Raw genomic sequence first — 15,707 nt, 5'->3', positions numbered from 1 at the left:
GTGGGGGGCTTGTAAGAGAATGAGAACTATTCAACCCTCAGGTTTACCCTACAAACCTGGATCCCAAAGTGGGAGAAGTAGGTAGCTTAACCCCTGGCCCAGCATCAGTTCAAGTGAGAGCTGAGTCTTGTGAGATCTATGTCTCTGTTTTTTCTTCAACAGTAAGCATTTTTTTGGTTTGTTTTGCAAGGCAGTGGGGTTAAGTGGCTTGCCCAAGGTCACACATTAATTATTAAGTGTCTGAGGCCGGATTTGAACTCAGGTACTCCTGACTCCAGGGTCGGTGCTCTATCCACTATGCCACCTAGCCGCCCCAACAGTAACACTTTTTTTTACATACTTTTTAAAAAAAATTTTTCATAATTAATGATATAGTCTGAAATCTGGTTCTACTAGACCCCCTTCCTTTTTTTCCTTTAGAATTCTATATTTTTAACTGGTACTAAGTTGTTTTTATATGACTGATTTATAAGGTTTATTGCTAAGTACCCTTCTTTCTTTTTTCATTTTTTCTTTTGCAATTCTTTCATTCCTCTAGATGAATTTTGTAATTGTTTTATTTAGAGTCATGACATAACACCTTGGTAGTTTGATGGTTATTGACACTAATCTATTTAGTTTTATAATTTTTATTATATTTGTACAGCCCACACTTAGCAATTAACATTTCTCCAATTATTTTTCTTTTTTTCATTTCTTTAAAAAATATTTTGTAGTTTTGGTCATAGAGGACCTAAGTACACCTTAATAGGTAGACTTCAGATATTTTGGATGGTTCTATAATTGTTTTGATTGGAATTTCTTTTTCTATTTTTTGTTGCCAAGTTTCATCAGTGGTGTAATTCAACCCTTCATTTTGTTGAAAGTTAAGAAAGAATGATAGAACAAAGAAATGAAAGAATAAACTAGAAGATGAAATTCAAGGTCTCTTCAGATTCTCATAGTTTTAAGTTCTCTAGCCTTCAAATATCTGTTTGTCTTTGAAAAAAGATTGGTCAAAACGACTCTGAAATCACAAAAAGATTTGGAATGCTTCTGCTTGCTACTAAAAAAATGTGTATTTTTTTGACTGTATATTTTGTTATCTTAGTAGTACATCCATGCTCATTTTATAAGACATGGAGCATAATTTTAGTATGTGAAATTACTACAGAGATTTGTATTAAATGTATTAAATTATAAAATTACTATCGTTCTGTGATTGAGTTTATATTTAATATATATTAATCAGGACTGCAGTCTTGATTATATATTAGTTTTTGCCAGGCAAACGGGGTTAAGTGGCTTGCCCAAAGCCACACAGCTAGGTAATTATTAAGTGTCTGAGGCCAGATTTGAACTCAGGTACTCCTGACTCCAGGGCTGGTGCTCTATTCACTGCGCCACCTAGCCGCCCCTTGATTATAATTTTTTTGTGAGAAAAAAAATGACACCCCAAACAATGATCCGCCTTATCATTTGGTTCCTAGGAATAAATTAAGCAGGGTGTGGAGGCTGTTTATACAGAAAAATTCAGGCATTCAATTTGGGCTAAATAATTAATAATAATAATAATAATAATAATTTTAACCTAGTTCTTTAGGATTTACAAAATGCTTTACAAATGCTAGCTTGCAACCATCATGGAAGTGTGAAGTAGGAGCTGTTATTATCCTCATTTTAAAGAAGAGGAAAGTAAGACCAGAAGAGACTATGACTGACAGCTTGACATGTCTGATATAAGATTAACTTTCAAGTCTTTCTTACTTCAAATTCCGCACTCTAACCCTGTGACATTAGCTGCCTCTTTATTTAAGGAATTCTGAACTTTACACAGATAATTTGCTTCATTAAAGTACTATATTCTTTGAACATATTTAAAATAGGATTTAATTTGTGATATTATTATCTGTAAGGTAACTTTCTGAGGTACCTAAGTGGAAGAGTCAATAGGGGTTTGAGCCTAGCGTCAGGAAGATCTGAGTTTAAATTACCCTAAGAAAATCACCAACTGTGTGACCCTGGGCAAGCCATCTAATTAATCTCTGTTTGCCTCTGTTTCTTTAATTGTAAATGGGGATATAATAGCACTTCTTTCCCAGGGTCATATCAAGAGATAATATTTGTAAAATGTTTAGAACAATGCCTGGAACATATTAGACCCTAAATTCTTCTTTTCCTTTCTTTTTTTTTTTAGATTTTTTTTTCAAGGCAATGACGTTAAGTGGCTTGCCTAAGGCCACATGGCTAGGTAATTATTAAGTGTCTGAGGTCGGATTTGAACCCAGGTACTCCTAACTCCAAGGCTGGTGCTCTCTCCACTGTGCCACCTAGCCGCCCCATTTTCCTTTCTTTCAGTTATGTTATATTTCTTACATTAATGGCTCAAAAGAAAGCATTTTTTAAGCATTAGTAAATTTGAAATCCAAATATAAAATGACTTGATATAGGATTGTTTGTTATTATATACATTAACATATGCTAACATATATACAGTAATAAATTACTACATGTTATATTACTTACTGTATATTTTATTATATATATCATACTATGGTATGTATATATAATAGTATATATATTATATCATACAAGAACAGACAGCAATCATTTTTAAAAAGTTACAATAGGTGATAAGGGAATTTATATTTCATTTGTTTGATGGGAGGGAATAAGAGGAAATTGGGAAAAAACAAACAGCATTTAAGAAGTAGATGTTAATATGAAATATGAAATGAAAATGATGGCTTGATGGACTTAACTAAGCCAACAGAATTGTATACATACTTGGGGTAAGATAAACCCTTTTTTTATCCTTGGTCTCAGTGGTTTATTTATAGTTGTAAAATTTGAACCTAAGATGACTTGTCATATAAATGAGGATAATATTTTCCATATCCAAAATAAGTATTCTTTTTAAAAATCTTAACAGTATTTTTTCCGATTACATGTAGACATGGCTTTCATCATTTTTTTTTTTATTTTTGCAAGTCAGTAGGGTTAAGTGACTTGCCCAAGGTTGCACAACTAAGTAATTATTAAGTGTCTGAGACTGGATTTGAACTCAAATCCTCCTGATTCCAGGGCCAGTGCTCTATCCATTGCACTACCTAGCTACCCCTCATCATTCATTTTTGTTAGTATGCTTTGATCTACATTCAGACTCCATAGTCTTTTCTCTGGATGTTGATTTTCATCAAAAGTCTTTTAGAATTTTCTTTGAAGATTTTTTTCTTTGAAGAATTTTCTTTGAAGAAGAACTACATCTATCATTGTTGACCTCACACAATATTGCTATTACTATGTAAAATGTGTACAGTGTTCTGGTTCTGCTCCCTTCATTCATCATCAGTTCATGTAAGTCTTAGCAGAATTTTCTGAAATCCATGGGCTCATCATTTCTTGTAGAACAACAATATTCCATTACATTCATACACCATAACTTGTTCAGCCATTCTTCACTGATGGGCATCCCCTCAGTTTCCAATTCTTTACCACCACAAAAGATCTGCTAAAATACTTTTACATAAGGCTTCTTTTTCCTCTTTTATAATCTCTTTGGGATATAGAACAATATTGTGGTATTGCTACATCAAAGAGTTTTTTAACCTTTTGCACTTAATTCCAAATTGCTCTCCAGAATGGTTGAATCAGTTTACAACTCTACCAACAATGCATTAGTGTCCTAGTTTTCCCTCATACCCTCCAGCATTTATCATTTTCCTCTTCTGTCCTATTAGCCAATCTGTCAGGTTTGAGGTGATCCCTCAGAATTGTTTTAATATGTACAAAATATTTATTCTTAAAAGTAGCTAGCACACATAACAATCTATATGAAAGAAAAAGCATATATGAATTGCTCTCTCTGAGGGGAAGGAAATTTACATGATATAAAAACAAGAGCTATTAAAATAAATTTATTTTTAACAAAAGAATAGGTGGCAAAATTTTAAACAAATTTTTAACAAAAGAATAGATGCCTTGGTGGCAAGAGTTTATTAAAAATATATGCTGTTATGATGTAAAAACAAAAGACAAAAGCACAGTTTATTTTTTAAAAATATATGCTGATTCTTCTTTGCAAAGGTGGGAGGCTATGAATATGGAATATTCTTTATATACTATGTCAGTCTGTTGATAGGTTGATTAATTTTGTTGAACTTTTTTTCCCCTGCTTCTTTTTAAGCCTTAAGTAGAATGGCTTATTGGGTAGGGGGAGGAAAAGAGATGTGTTGATAAATGAATGTGATATAAATACAAAAGAATGGAAATTTGAAATTTAAAATACATGTGCCAAAAACAAAATATGAAAGATCAAAGAGGAAGTAAGAATTTTACGGAATGGGAGTGGCAGAAAATGGGAAATTACATTGTAAAGGATGATGAAAGAGTTGAAGTTTAAGACTGAAGACTTCCTTTTGATGTGCAGAATGAAGAACCCCATAAATTCACATTTAATATTCAATACAGAATGTAACAGGAGTTTTTGTGTTTGTATGAGACCTGATTTGATTATTGTTAATATTTTTGCTAGAAAGAAACTATTATTATTATTAGATGGTTCCTATGTTTTAAATAAACAATCTCTAGTTATTTGTGGTACTTGAAATTGCTAATACACCAATATTCCCATTTCCCTTCCCTCCCCCAATTTCCTTTTTTCTTTCATCACCTTTTTTTCAGTTACATTTTCTTCTGTATATCATTTAGTCTTTCTACTTCCTCCATCCCCTATTTCTCTTTTTTCTAATCTCCATGGTCTTTCCCACCCCCTTAGCTAGTTTCTGTATTTTTATCTGTCATACAAATACATAGATATAATCATGGACTTAATTGCTTCATTTTTTCCTAGCTTCCTGTCCAGCATCCCTTTCTTTACTCATTATCTTCCATCCAATAAATCCCACACTCTTATGTACATTCTGAATCTCCTTAATATATGCATTATTCATTCTAGTCCACCCAGAAGCAATGATGTATTACAGAGAGGGAGTCAGCAGCCCTGAGTTCTAGTTCTTCCTACTGCTCCCTAACTATTTAACTTTGGTCAGTTCATATAGCTTCAAAGTTAGTTTCTACATATAGAGAAATAGGGGGTTAAATTTAGATACTATACTATTTTAGGGAAAAAAATTGAATTTATGATATCTTGGTCTCTATTTTTTTCTTTGTTCTTTTCTTACATTCTGTCCATATTCATTCAACAAACATTAAGTATCTATTTTGAGTCTTTCGCTCCTGCTAAGTATGTGGGGGTCAAATAGAAATAGGTCTCATTTAGTTTAGGAAATTGGACTAGATTATCTCTACAGTATCTTGTAGCATTAAATTCTTTAATCCTATAAAGACACAACATTTGCCTTTAAGTATGTTAGAAGAGACAATATAACCAGAGAGTAATCCATGTGAGCATAGAATGTCAGTGCTCAGAAGTCCCTTAAATGATCTGTAGTTAACAAACATTGGTTGAGTGACTTATTTATGCAAAGTATTGTGCTAGTCCAAACTTCTTACTTGCAAATGAATAAACTTGAGCCTTAGATATAGGTTAAGAACTTGTCCAAGTGACCTAGAGGATACTGCCTCTCAGTGAACTTGTAGGCATTCCTAGTAAAGGAAAATTCAGTTGTGAAACTTTTTTTCTGTTTTTTTTTTTTTCTGTTTCATGGAAAAGAGATGAGTCTTTTATTCATTGGGAACTGTAACTTGACATTTTGGCCCTGAGGTTAAATTCATTTTTGGAGCTGGGGGAAGGTAAGGAGACAGAGATCTTGAGGTTTTTTTTGCATTACCATCAGCATCATCCCAAGCATCCTGTGTGGTATGGTTTTCCAAGCCAGGCAGAGGATGCCTAATCCCTAAGTATCTAATTACTGTTTTATTCTTCATCTTGAATCCCAAAAGCATAAGAGATCCTGGGGCTCTAAGAGTTAGAGACTGGAAGTACCTGCTCTGTCTTAATACAAGGTTTTCGCAAGATTTTAACTGGTTATTTCCTTATACCAGGGAAATTTTTTGCTACTACAAAAAGTTGATAAAAATATTTCTGTACAGATCAGTCTTTTCCCCCCTTTTAAGCTCTCTTTGGGATACAGATGTAGTTTCCTTTTAATGTTAATAAATCCCCCCTTTATATTGAATCTTTTCATTACAATAATCTTTTTTTCTTGCCCTAAGGGGAAACTTGATTCTCTTCCAAAGTCTGTAGCCTATCTCCTCTCTAGTACTGGAGCCTATCCCTTCCAAAATATTGGGCCAGAAAGAATAGGCTTATTTCCATTCTCATTTCCTATCTCCATACTACCTCTTTCTAAGTTCACTCCTCACCAACTTTAGCCACCACCCAAAAAGGACCAGGCCCTAGAAAGTCCCATGCTCATTCTGGCGGTTACGTGATTCACTTTGCTGAGAAGTATGGGGAAGTAATAAGTTCTCTGTGGTTCTCAGGAAGTGGGTAACCTACTCTGACGTATACTTTTTCTGGGTGACTGCTAGTCATCTTAAGGAATGTGGTATGTGTGTGTGGCCTTTACTGAATTAGAACTAGCTCCTCCATCTACTGGAAATATCACCTTTTTCCTAACCTGGATGTATTTCACTGAGCCCTATACATATGAGCTTAGCATTGATGGAGTTATCTCTTAGAGGAGGATATGACATACCTCTCAGTCAGTGCAACTAAGAAATGAAGGTGATCTCAAGGCAACAGAGGAGAGTAGACAAATCAGCAGACTGCCCTCACCATGGTCAGCTCCTCAATCTACAAGTAAGAAGTCAGCAGTTGGTGATCCCTGCCAGTACCAGGGCATGGAGCAGAAATAGAATGGTCATGGGAACTAAGCCGCACCAAGGATTCTTTTCAGAAGAGCCAAGACCCAGCTCTATTATTGCTACAATTTCTGAAGGCAGATCTTCAAGAAGATCTGAGAGAAAATTTGTACTCAGACACTTACTGGTTTTTGTGATGCTGGACAATTCACCTAACTACTGTCTGCCTCAGTTACTTTATCTGTTAAAATGGGGGTAATAATGTTTTGCCCTCCTTCTTGCATGGTAATATCATTAGTTCCATGGTTTTAATTATTATTTATGGATGACTCCCAGATCCAGTCTTAGTCTCTCTCCTAAGTTCTAAGTCAGACATCATCGATTTCCTATTTAGACTTTTTGTACTACAAGTTCTGTAGACATCTCAATTCAAAATTTCCAAAGCAGATCTTATCTTTTTCTTTATACCTACCCATTTTCTGAACTTTTCTTTTTTTTTTTTTTTCTGTTGAGGGTGTTTCAATCCTTCCAGGATTACAAGTTCACAACCTAGGAGTCATCATTGGATCTTTGTTCCCATGCAAACACAAACACACCAGTTGTCACATCTTGTCAAAACAACCTTTACAATGTCTTTTTTATCCATTGCTTTCTGGAATCATAGCCTGTACCCTAGCTTAAGCCTTGACTTCTCATATGAAGTATTGTAGTAGTTGATGCCCCTTGTCTTTTCCCTTTCCAATTCCTGTTCTATACAGCCAAAGTGATATTCTAAAACACTGATCTTACCATATTCCCCTACTCAATAAGCTCTTTTGTGGCTCTAGTACTTCCAGGATCATACACAATTTTTCTCTTTGAAATTTCGAGCTATTCACCATCTACTTCCAGCCTACCCTCCTAGCCATTCATCACTTCCATTCATGAATGTTGCAGTTTAGTCCAACTGGCCTTCTTACTGTCCCTTGCACTTGACATTCCTTCTCCCATATGTGCCTTTGCATAGATAGCCCTTTATGCATTGGATGTACTCTACTTGCCTCCACCTCTCTAGTTTCTTTCACAGCTCAAGCACCACTTTCTGCACGATAGTACAGAAATATGCATGATATATTTCTACACTAAATCCTGTATATTTCTGTTTAGCCTTCATGTCTTTTTCAGATAAAAATGAAGTTCAACTCATGGTCTCTCCTGAGTTGATATTTTCTTTTTAAAAATTCAAGTTAAGAGAAGTGGCAAGTTCCTCCTTCTAATTCCATTCTTTTACCCTTCTTTCTTTTCTCCTTTTAAAACTCTCAAAACAGAACTCATCTATACAGCCCTCAATATCCTTTGAAGATTTTAAAGGTTCTTGAAGATTCTACAGGCATACTTGTTTATTCTTCTAGTATTTGAATGTTAGCATTGTATATATCATCATTCAGGTCTTTTCAATTGTTCAGATAAATTTATCTTTCTAGGTTTCTCAGGATTCTTGATTTATTTTTTCCAAGTTCCTACTTAGTCTCTTCAACAGGAATACTTACAGTTCTTCTATTCCATCAAAAGTCCACTTTTGCCTACCACCCCTTCCTCCCCCCACCCCACTCCTGGGTAATGCTTAGCTTTGTAGGGTGTTTTTTTTTGTTAAAAGCCTTTTTGTTCCCCACCTTTTGGAATACTTTATTTCAAGATCTCCTCTTGTTTATAACAGAAGCATTCTGGTCATGTGTGATCCTAATATTTGACCTTAATCCTTGATATTTGAACTGCATCTTTCTACATGCTTGCAGTGTTGTTGTTTTTTTTCTTTGACAGAACTCTGGAGTTCTTTTGACATTCCTGGGACTTTTCCTTTGGGGCTGCTTTCAGGTGATTGATATAATATTCTCTCTAACTTTTCTTCCTCTTCTGGTTGCAAAATATCTCAGCAGTTTTTATTTATGATTTCTTGATAATATAGTATTCAGGCTTTCTATGAGTCATGGTTATTAAAGAGTATAATGATTCTTAAATGGCTTTTCCTTGGCCTGTTTTCCAGGACAATTGTTTTTTCTTATGGGAGATATTTTACATTTTCTTCTCTTTTTTATTCTTTTGATTTTGTTTTTAATGTTTTATTGCTGTTTTATAAAGTCATTGATATCTATTTCATCCCTTATAGGTTTTTTTGAAGGTCATCACTTGAGTAAGGGTTACCATTTTTCCTCTAAGCTTCATTTACCTTTCAGTTACTTCCCCTAAAGCATTTATCTCTTCATTTCTTCTAGGTTTTCATGAAGTCTTTTTGAAAAAAAAATTTCTTTCTTTGAATCTCTGCTTGCATTGTTGTAGAGTTACCCATTCTTTTTAGGTGGGATTTTTTTTTTTTGGTATCTCAATCTTTAATTATTTTTTATATTGCTTGGTGCCTTTGATTTACTCATATCTCTAGCTTTAGTTTCTGATTTGGGTGTTTGTGCCAGGGCAAGATTTGAACTCTTGCTGTGCTTTGGAGTATAGTGGTCAGCCCTACTTAGCCCTTCCCTGGGACACCTGAGCTGATCTCTAATTCTTTTCTCCCTCCCAACTCACTCCCATCAGGCCTTCCTGAGTATTTGAGCTCCAGTACTGGATTTCCAAGGTTTTCTTTGTATTCTCAAGACAGAGTGCTAGGTACTTTCCTTGGAGATCCTTGAGCAATCAAGTTGTTCAACTGAGCTATTATACCACTCATGGTAGAATGCTGTGCATTTTCTGATCAGCCTACCTAGGGTTTTATTTGGGAAAACCTCCATTCTTCTTGCCTCTGGATGCAGAACCTTGTGCATCACATACTCCTGGGAGTCTGCTGGCTTATTTGCTTATGCTGGTGCTGGTTTTGCTAATGGCTCCCTTTCTTGTTGCTCTATATTTCTGCCTGACTTTTTGTGTAGTTCTAAAGTGAAAGAAATCACTTATTCTAATTTTTCATAGAATTTGTTGATCATTATTTTATCTGATGCAAATTTCAGATTTTTACTCTAGTAAGTATGGGAAATGGATGATCTGCCTTCCTTCAGGAAGCCATTTTTGACTGGTAGATGAGGCCATTCCTTCCCCTCCCCCTCATTTATTCATACCTTCTCTCTCTATACTACTTTCCCCTCCCCAAATTATCTTATATATTTATGTGTACCATGTATACTCTGGCCCTACTCTCACAGGACCAAAGTAAATGCATCTTATCCTCAGGGTTCTCAGATACCCAGAGTTAGAGTACCACTCCTCTGCCATTAGCTCAGGCTTTTACTGATTGAATTAGGGAGCCAATGAATATTATCTCAGTTCCATTTAGTTACTTAAAATAAATTACTTTTATAAAGGGGTAATATAGCAATGCTACAGTAAGACCCAAGTGTACAAGCATTTCTCCCCAACACCTCGGGAGCATAACTCTTCCAAATTGCCTAGATCTGGAGAGAGGGAGATTAGACTCAAAACTTAGCTTATATACCCTACATAGTATAGGTCCCACTAAGTACTTGTCTAAAGGTAACATTACTATTGAATGCTGAGTCCTTCTGAGTTCTGAAGGTCACTCCCAAAGATTGTTCTTTGCTTCTCAGGCATTGATGTTGGGCTAATGGTCATACCTGATCTTGATTCCTATGGTTCATGTTTTCATTTCAGATCACAGAACAGAAAACAGACAACTGGGTGAAGGAAGCTATATTTCTTTGAGGGGAGAGGAATATATATGAATTTAGAGGGGGAAGGTCCCATGGTCCATCCCACTAGGATGCAGCTAAAGACAGTGAACTGAGGCTGACTTGCATCTTTGTGAAGATAGTGACAATCCTAGCAACACATATGATGATAAAGGCTTCTCCTAACTGGCTAACGGGAACTGTAACAGCATGTCTATGCATGTTCCAGTCTCTCTAAAACACTTATTTTACATATCTTTACAGTTCTCCTGGAAGTTGTCTTCCCAGTGTCCTCAGTGTGGAAAAACACCATCTGCTCCCTGGCATCTCCCATGGGGTGATGGGACCAGTCAGCCCCTTCCCCCTCTTTACATAGGAATTTATTTGGTATATGCTTTAAATGTACCTATTATCTCCTCTGTTAGAATGTGAGCTCTTCAATGGCAGGAATTATTTTTCCTTTCTTTGTATCCCCAGAGTATGCTCAGTACCTAGTAAATAATAGGTCCTTAATAAATACCTGATGGTTGATTTGATTTTGTAACTTGTTGGGCCTATTCTTCCAGTTTAAGAGGACCTGCCAGAGTTTGTATTTGACTGGCATTAGACATCAAGAATTCAGCATCACAGCACTGGAATTAGACAAGTGAGTAGGATTTTAATGGAAAGTTTAATCCATTAAAGTTTTTGATTCACTTCATTTATCATTTGTATGAAAATAGTGACAGGTGTCTAAAGGCTTTGCCTTTGATAAAGTTATGTTAAGTCCAGTTATTATTCCAGTTTTATGTTTAAATATATTTACTTCCTCGCATACTGAATATATCACAAGTATGTATACTTTATTTTCTCAAATGTCCTCACATGAGTACTTTTTTTCCCTTTTTGTAGGGAATGTGAGATCTCTTAAATTACTTTCTTCTTTCCCCTCTTCCTACTAATTCTTTTTTTAAGTATATATTTAATGGATGTGAAAGTTATCCTTTTGTTGAAGTTTGAGTTTTATATGAGATACTATATGAAAAATGTTTTCATTTTCAAAATATAAATGTGTGAATAATAGTACCACACATTTCTATAATGTCTTAAGATGTAAATTACTTGCATTTACATTATCTAGTCAAGTCAGCAAATCCTTATGAGGTGCTAACTATGTGCTAGGCACTGTTTTAAGTGCTGGAGATACTAAGAAGGCAAAAATATGGTCCCTGCCCTTGAGGAGATCATATTCTTTGATAATTACTAATTTTTTCCTAGTTACATATTGTGAAAATTTTTGTATTCATTTTTATAAGACTTTTGAGTTCCAAATTTTTCTACTTCCCCTCTTCTGAAAATGGTAGGTAGTTTGATATAATTTATACATGTACTATGATGTAAAACAGAATCTCAATTGTGAAAGAAAAAACAGATCAAATGGAAAAAAATAACCATCAGAAATAAATAAAAGAAATATGTTTCATTCTGCATTTGGAGTCCATCAGTTCTTTTTTTTTTCTAGATGTGATAGCATTTTCCTTAATGAGAAGGAGATCATATTCTAATAGGTGAGACAACATGTAAAAAGTTGTACATACAAGAAAAATACAGCTGAAGGTAAATGGAAAGTGCCCTTTAGAGAGAAGAAATGGGATGAGGGGATCAGGAAAGCCTTGTATAGAAGGTGAGACATGAACCGATTCTTGAAAGACAGGAAAACTCAGAGACAGGTGAAGAGGAAAGCCTTGCAACCATAGGGGGCAGACACAGTAAAGATAGGGAACAAAAATTGTTAGTGGAATAGAAGACCAGTATTCCTGGATCATAGAGTATGTTGGAATAAATTGTAAAAAGACTAGAAAGGTAGGAAGGACGTAGGTTGTAAAAGACTTTAAAAGCCAAACAGAGGATTTTATATTTGATCCTGCAAATAATAGGGAATCATTGTACTTTACTGAGTGGGTGTAGGGGGGAGAAAGGAGGAATTGGCATGGAAAGACTTGAACTTCAGGAAGATTTTATCTCATTGGATTCTTCTAAAAATAACTTTCTGAGGTCTGAGTCTGAAGGTATATTATTACACCCATTTTCTCGTGGAAAAAAAAAAACAAAAAGATCAAATCGCAAGCTTTAATGGCAAAATTGGAACTGGTATTCTGACTCCAAGTGGATTGTTCTTTCCATTCTATCATGTGTCTTCCCTAGTTGAAATCATATTTACAGTGAAATGTCACTGTAAATAAATATCATTATTGTCAACATCTTCACTATATACTAAAAATATTTTCTTTGCATTTATTAACAGAAATTAGTTATTGTAAATTTGATAAACTCTCTAATATGTAATTTTAGTCATGTTAACAATTCTTGGCAAGACTATATTTAAACTTTATTATTCTTTTCATATCAGATTCTTCAAGGTCTGGAGGCTATAGCATTGTGAAGTTAACATCTAGTACCACTTCAGAGACAGAGACCTTCAGTGATATGTAAGTGTTTTCCTAATTTTATTGTAGATTGTTTCTATTAACTGTCTTTTGTATTTATAATGAATTTATAATAAATTATAATGAAACTTCAATTAACTAGTTATTTCAAATAGTTATAAAAGGAAAGTATATGTCATTATATTTTCATAACATTTTATAATAAGTGATAAACTGATGTATTTAAAAATGATAGCTGAGGTACTTGGGGTTAAGATATAGTCAATCATACTTCTCAGAAGCATCATAGTTATAATGATCATATATCCTAAATGGAAAATCAGCTTATATTATATAGTTTAACCAAAGAGAATTGTTTTTAAAAATTCATTAAAAGACGAAACTCTGGGCTGGGAATCAGAAGTACTGAATTCTATTCTATCTCTTCTATTAAATAGCTGGATGACTTTGAACAAGTCCTTTAACTTTAATGTTATATGTTCTTATTTTTAAAATGAGGATAATAAGATTTTACTGTCTCTGTCATAGGATTATTGTGGCAAAAGGGCTTTGTAAACATAAAATTAATTTGTCTGTGTAGTCTCTTGAGTTCCAAATTTTTTCATTTGTAAAATAAGAGGACCAGAACTAGATGTTCTCTTAGGTCTTTCCAACTCAAAATTACAATTCTCTTGTCTAAGACGCCTAGATTATACAATCTTTCATAAATAAGAGGCAAATGCACAAATAGCTCTTTCAGTCTTCATCAATTAGCGATTTGTTGGGTTAATAAGTTCTCATTAAAATAGGAATAGCCTCAGTGAAGATCAAGTCTTAGTCATCCATATCATAATTTGAATAGCTTTATTTAGGTAATCAGGCTCTTTTCTTTTCAACACCTAAACTGATATTATAACTCTTACAGAATGGGAGTTAGAGGTTAGAATTGGCAAGGGTATGACACTGAAGCAGGAGCTTTAGATAGCCATAGGGCAGGTGAAAGATGCCAAGGAAGCTTCTATTTTGCAATTTTACCTGGGGCCCTATTGGCCAATATTATTTTTAGTCTCCTTAAATTTTATTAGATTCCTAAAAATCATCCATTTTCTTTGTCTACACCGTCCCATTAGAATTCATAGTACGGGGCAGTTAGGTGGCGCAGTGGATAGAGCATCAGTCCTGGAGTCAGGAAGACTTGAGTTCAAATCTGACCTCAGAAACTTAATACTTACTTAGCTGTGTGGCCTTGGGCAAGTCACTTAATCCTATTGCCTTGCAAAAATTAAACAAAAACAAAATACAGAATTCATAGAACAAAAAAAAAAAGATTCTGTCATGTTACTTGTAGTTCATTTTTATTGTTTTTAGTGAAAATAGGATAACAAATTAATTAATAATATATTTCTGAAGAGATTTTTAGCAAGTCAAACTTAACTATTTCTGACAACCATATTTCAATGAAGTAAACACATTTTATGAGTAATGCAACTAACCAAGTTTTTTTCTTTAATTTGTAAACATTAGTTTCATTTTTTTAAGCAATAGGCACATGCAAAATAGACACAAGGTCATTTGAGGGAGAAGAACTAAGTAACTGATCTAAGGATCAGGAAAAGAGGGGTCTGGAGTTGTGATTTCATCTGTAAAGGGAGCTCCCAGTGAGGAAACCACCTCTACCAAAGCAGCTTTGGCCATTTCTCTTCTTTGAGAGTTGTCTAGAGCACTTGAGAGGTCAAGTCCTCTGCCCCTTGTCACACAGCTATCTAGCAGAGGTGGAACTTGAATTTGGGACAGTGGACTCTGGAGTTAGCCATCTTTGTACTTGGCTACCTAGTAGGAGATATGTGTCAGAACTTTTGTGATCTTGGAGTTAACTATCCTGGCCCTGAAGAACATTTTCCTGTGCTAATACATGTGATTCCCCCTGACCACTCATTTGACTTAAGATTTAGGTCTAGAAGATAGGGTAGTTCAACACCTTAATTTTACAGATGAGGAACATGACACCTTAAGACATTCAGTTGTATGCCTATTCTCATATAAGTAGTTAATTTTAAAGCTGGGGTTTAAACTCAGGTTTCTAAACTCAAGGTACAAGTAGATAAATAGTAATTTTAGAAAAGATAATGGGGTTTTAGTGACTGCAAGCTCAGTATGAGTCAGCAGTGTGATATGAGAGCCAGAAAAAATGAATGCAGTCTTGGATTGCAATTAGAGGGGCAGTTTCCAGGAACAGGAGATAGTCCTATTGTACCCTGACTCCTCTGGAGTCTTTTGCTAAATTTTGGGAACTGTGATTTAAGAGGGACTTTGAAAAACTGCAGAGTGTCTAGTAGAACACCACCAGGACAATGGTGGAGTTGAAAGAAATGGGGACATTTGGCCTGGAGGAGAGAAGGTTTAATGGAAGCCAGGATGAGCCTTGTGATGCTCTAGACCCTGGCTTAGCACTGGAGGCAGAAAGAAAGGCAAGAAGCAGTCCTCATTTAATAAGAAAGGTAGGAAGAGGGAAGATAAATCAGCTTAGTGTGGGGCATGTTGAATTTAAGGTGTCCATAAGATATCCAATTTTTGTTTTTAGAAGGAAGCAAATATTTCTTAAGAGCCTACTATGTGCCATGCCAGACATTGTTAAGAGCTTTACAACTATTATCTCATTTGATCCTCACAATAACCCTGGGACGTGGGTGCTATTATTATCCCTATTTACACTTACAGAACCTGAGTCTTGCAGAGGTTTAATAACTTATCTAGCAATAAATGTATGAGGCAGGGCTTGAACTCAGGTCTTCTTGACTCCAGGCCCAGCCCTATCCACTGTCAGGTGGCTTTAGCTCCCATCTGATTCTCAAGGAAAACTCTGGTTCAAAGCTTATCCTTGCTATTCCCAAGGTGAATGACAGTA

At 35.0% G+C, this 15,707-nt stretch overlaps 1 protein-coding gene across 10 annotated transcripts in view; it reads left to right on the top strand.

Annotated features, from left to right (window-relative positions):
• Positions 1-15,707, top strand: part of DENND4A (DENN domain containing 4A) — a 152,786-nt gene that overhangs the window by 44,778 nt on the left and 92,301 nt on the right. For 8 of the 10 annotated variants that reach the window (XM_074234435.1, XM_074234431.1, XM_074234426.1 and 5 more), the window contains exon 2: positions 12,787-12,865. The gene's annotated coding sequence lies outside the window, so the exon portion shown is untranslated. Of the gene's footprint in view, positions 1-2,560; positions 10,785-10,963; positions 11,044-12,786; positions 12,866-15,707 lie in introns of those variants that run through there. The other 2 variants (XM_074234428.1, XM_074234427.1) reach the window with 2 other exon arrangements.

This window comes from Macrotis lagotis, chromosome 4, assembly GCF_037893015.1.
Source record: "Macrotis lagotis isolate mMagLag1 chromosome 4, bilby.v1.9.chrom.fasta, whole genome shotgun sequence".
Taxonomy (NCBI): Eukaryota; Metazoa; Chordata; class Mammalia; order Peramelemorphia; family Peramelidae; genus Macrotis; species Macrotis lagotis.
Note: the sequence above shows the minus strand (reverse complement) of the source record. Positions and strands in the feature narration are given on the sequence as shown.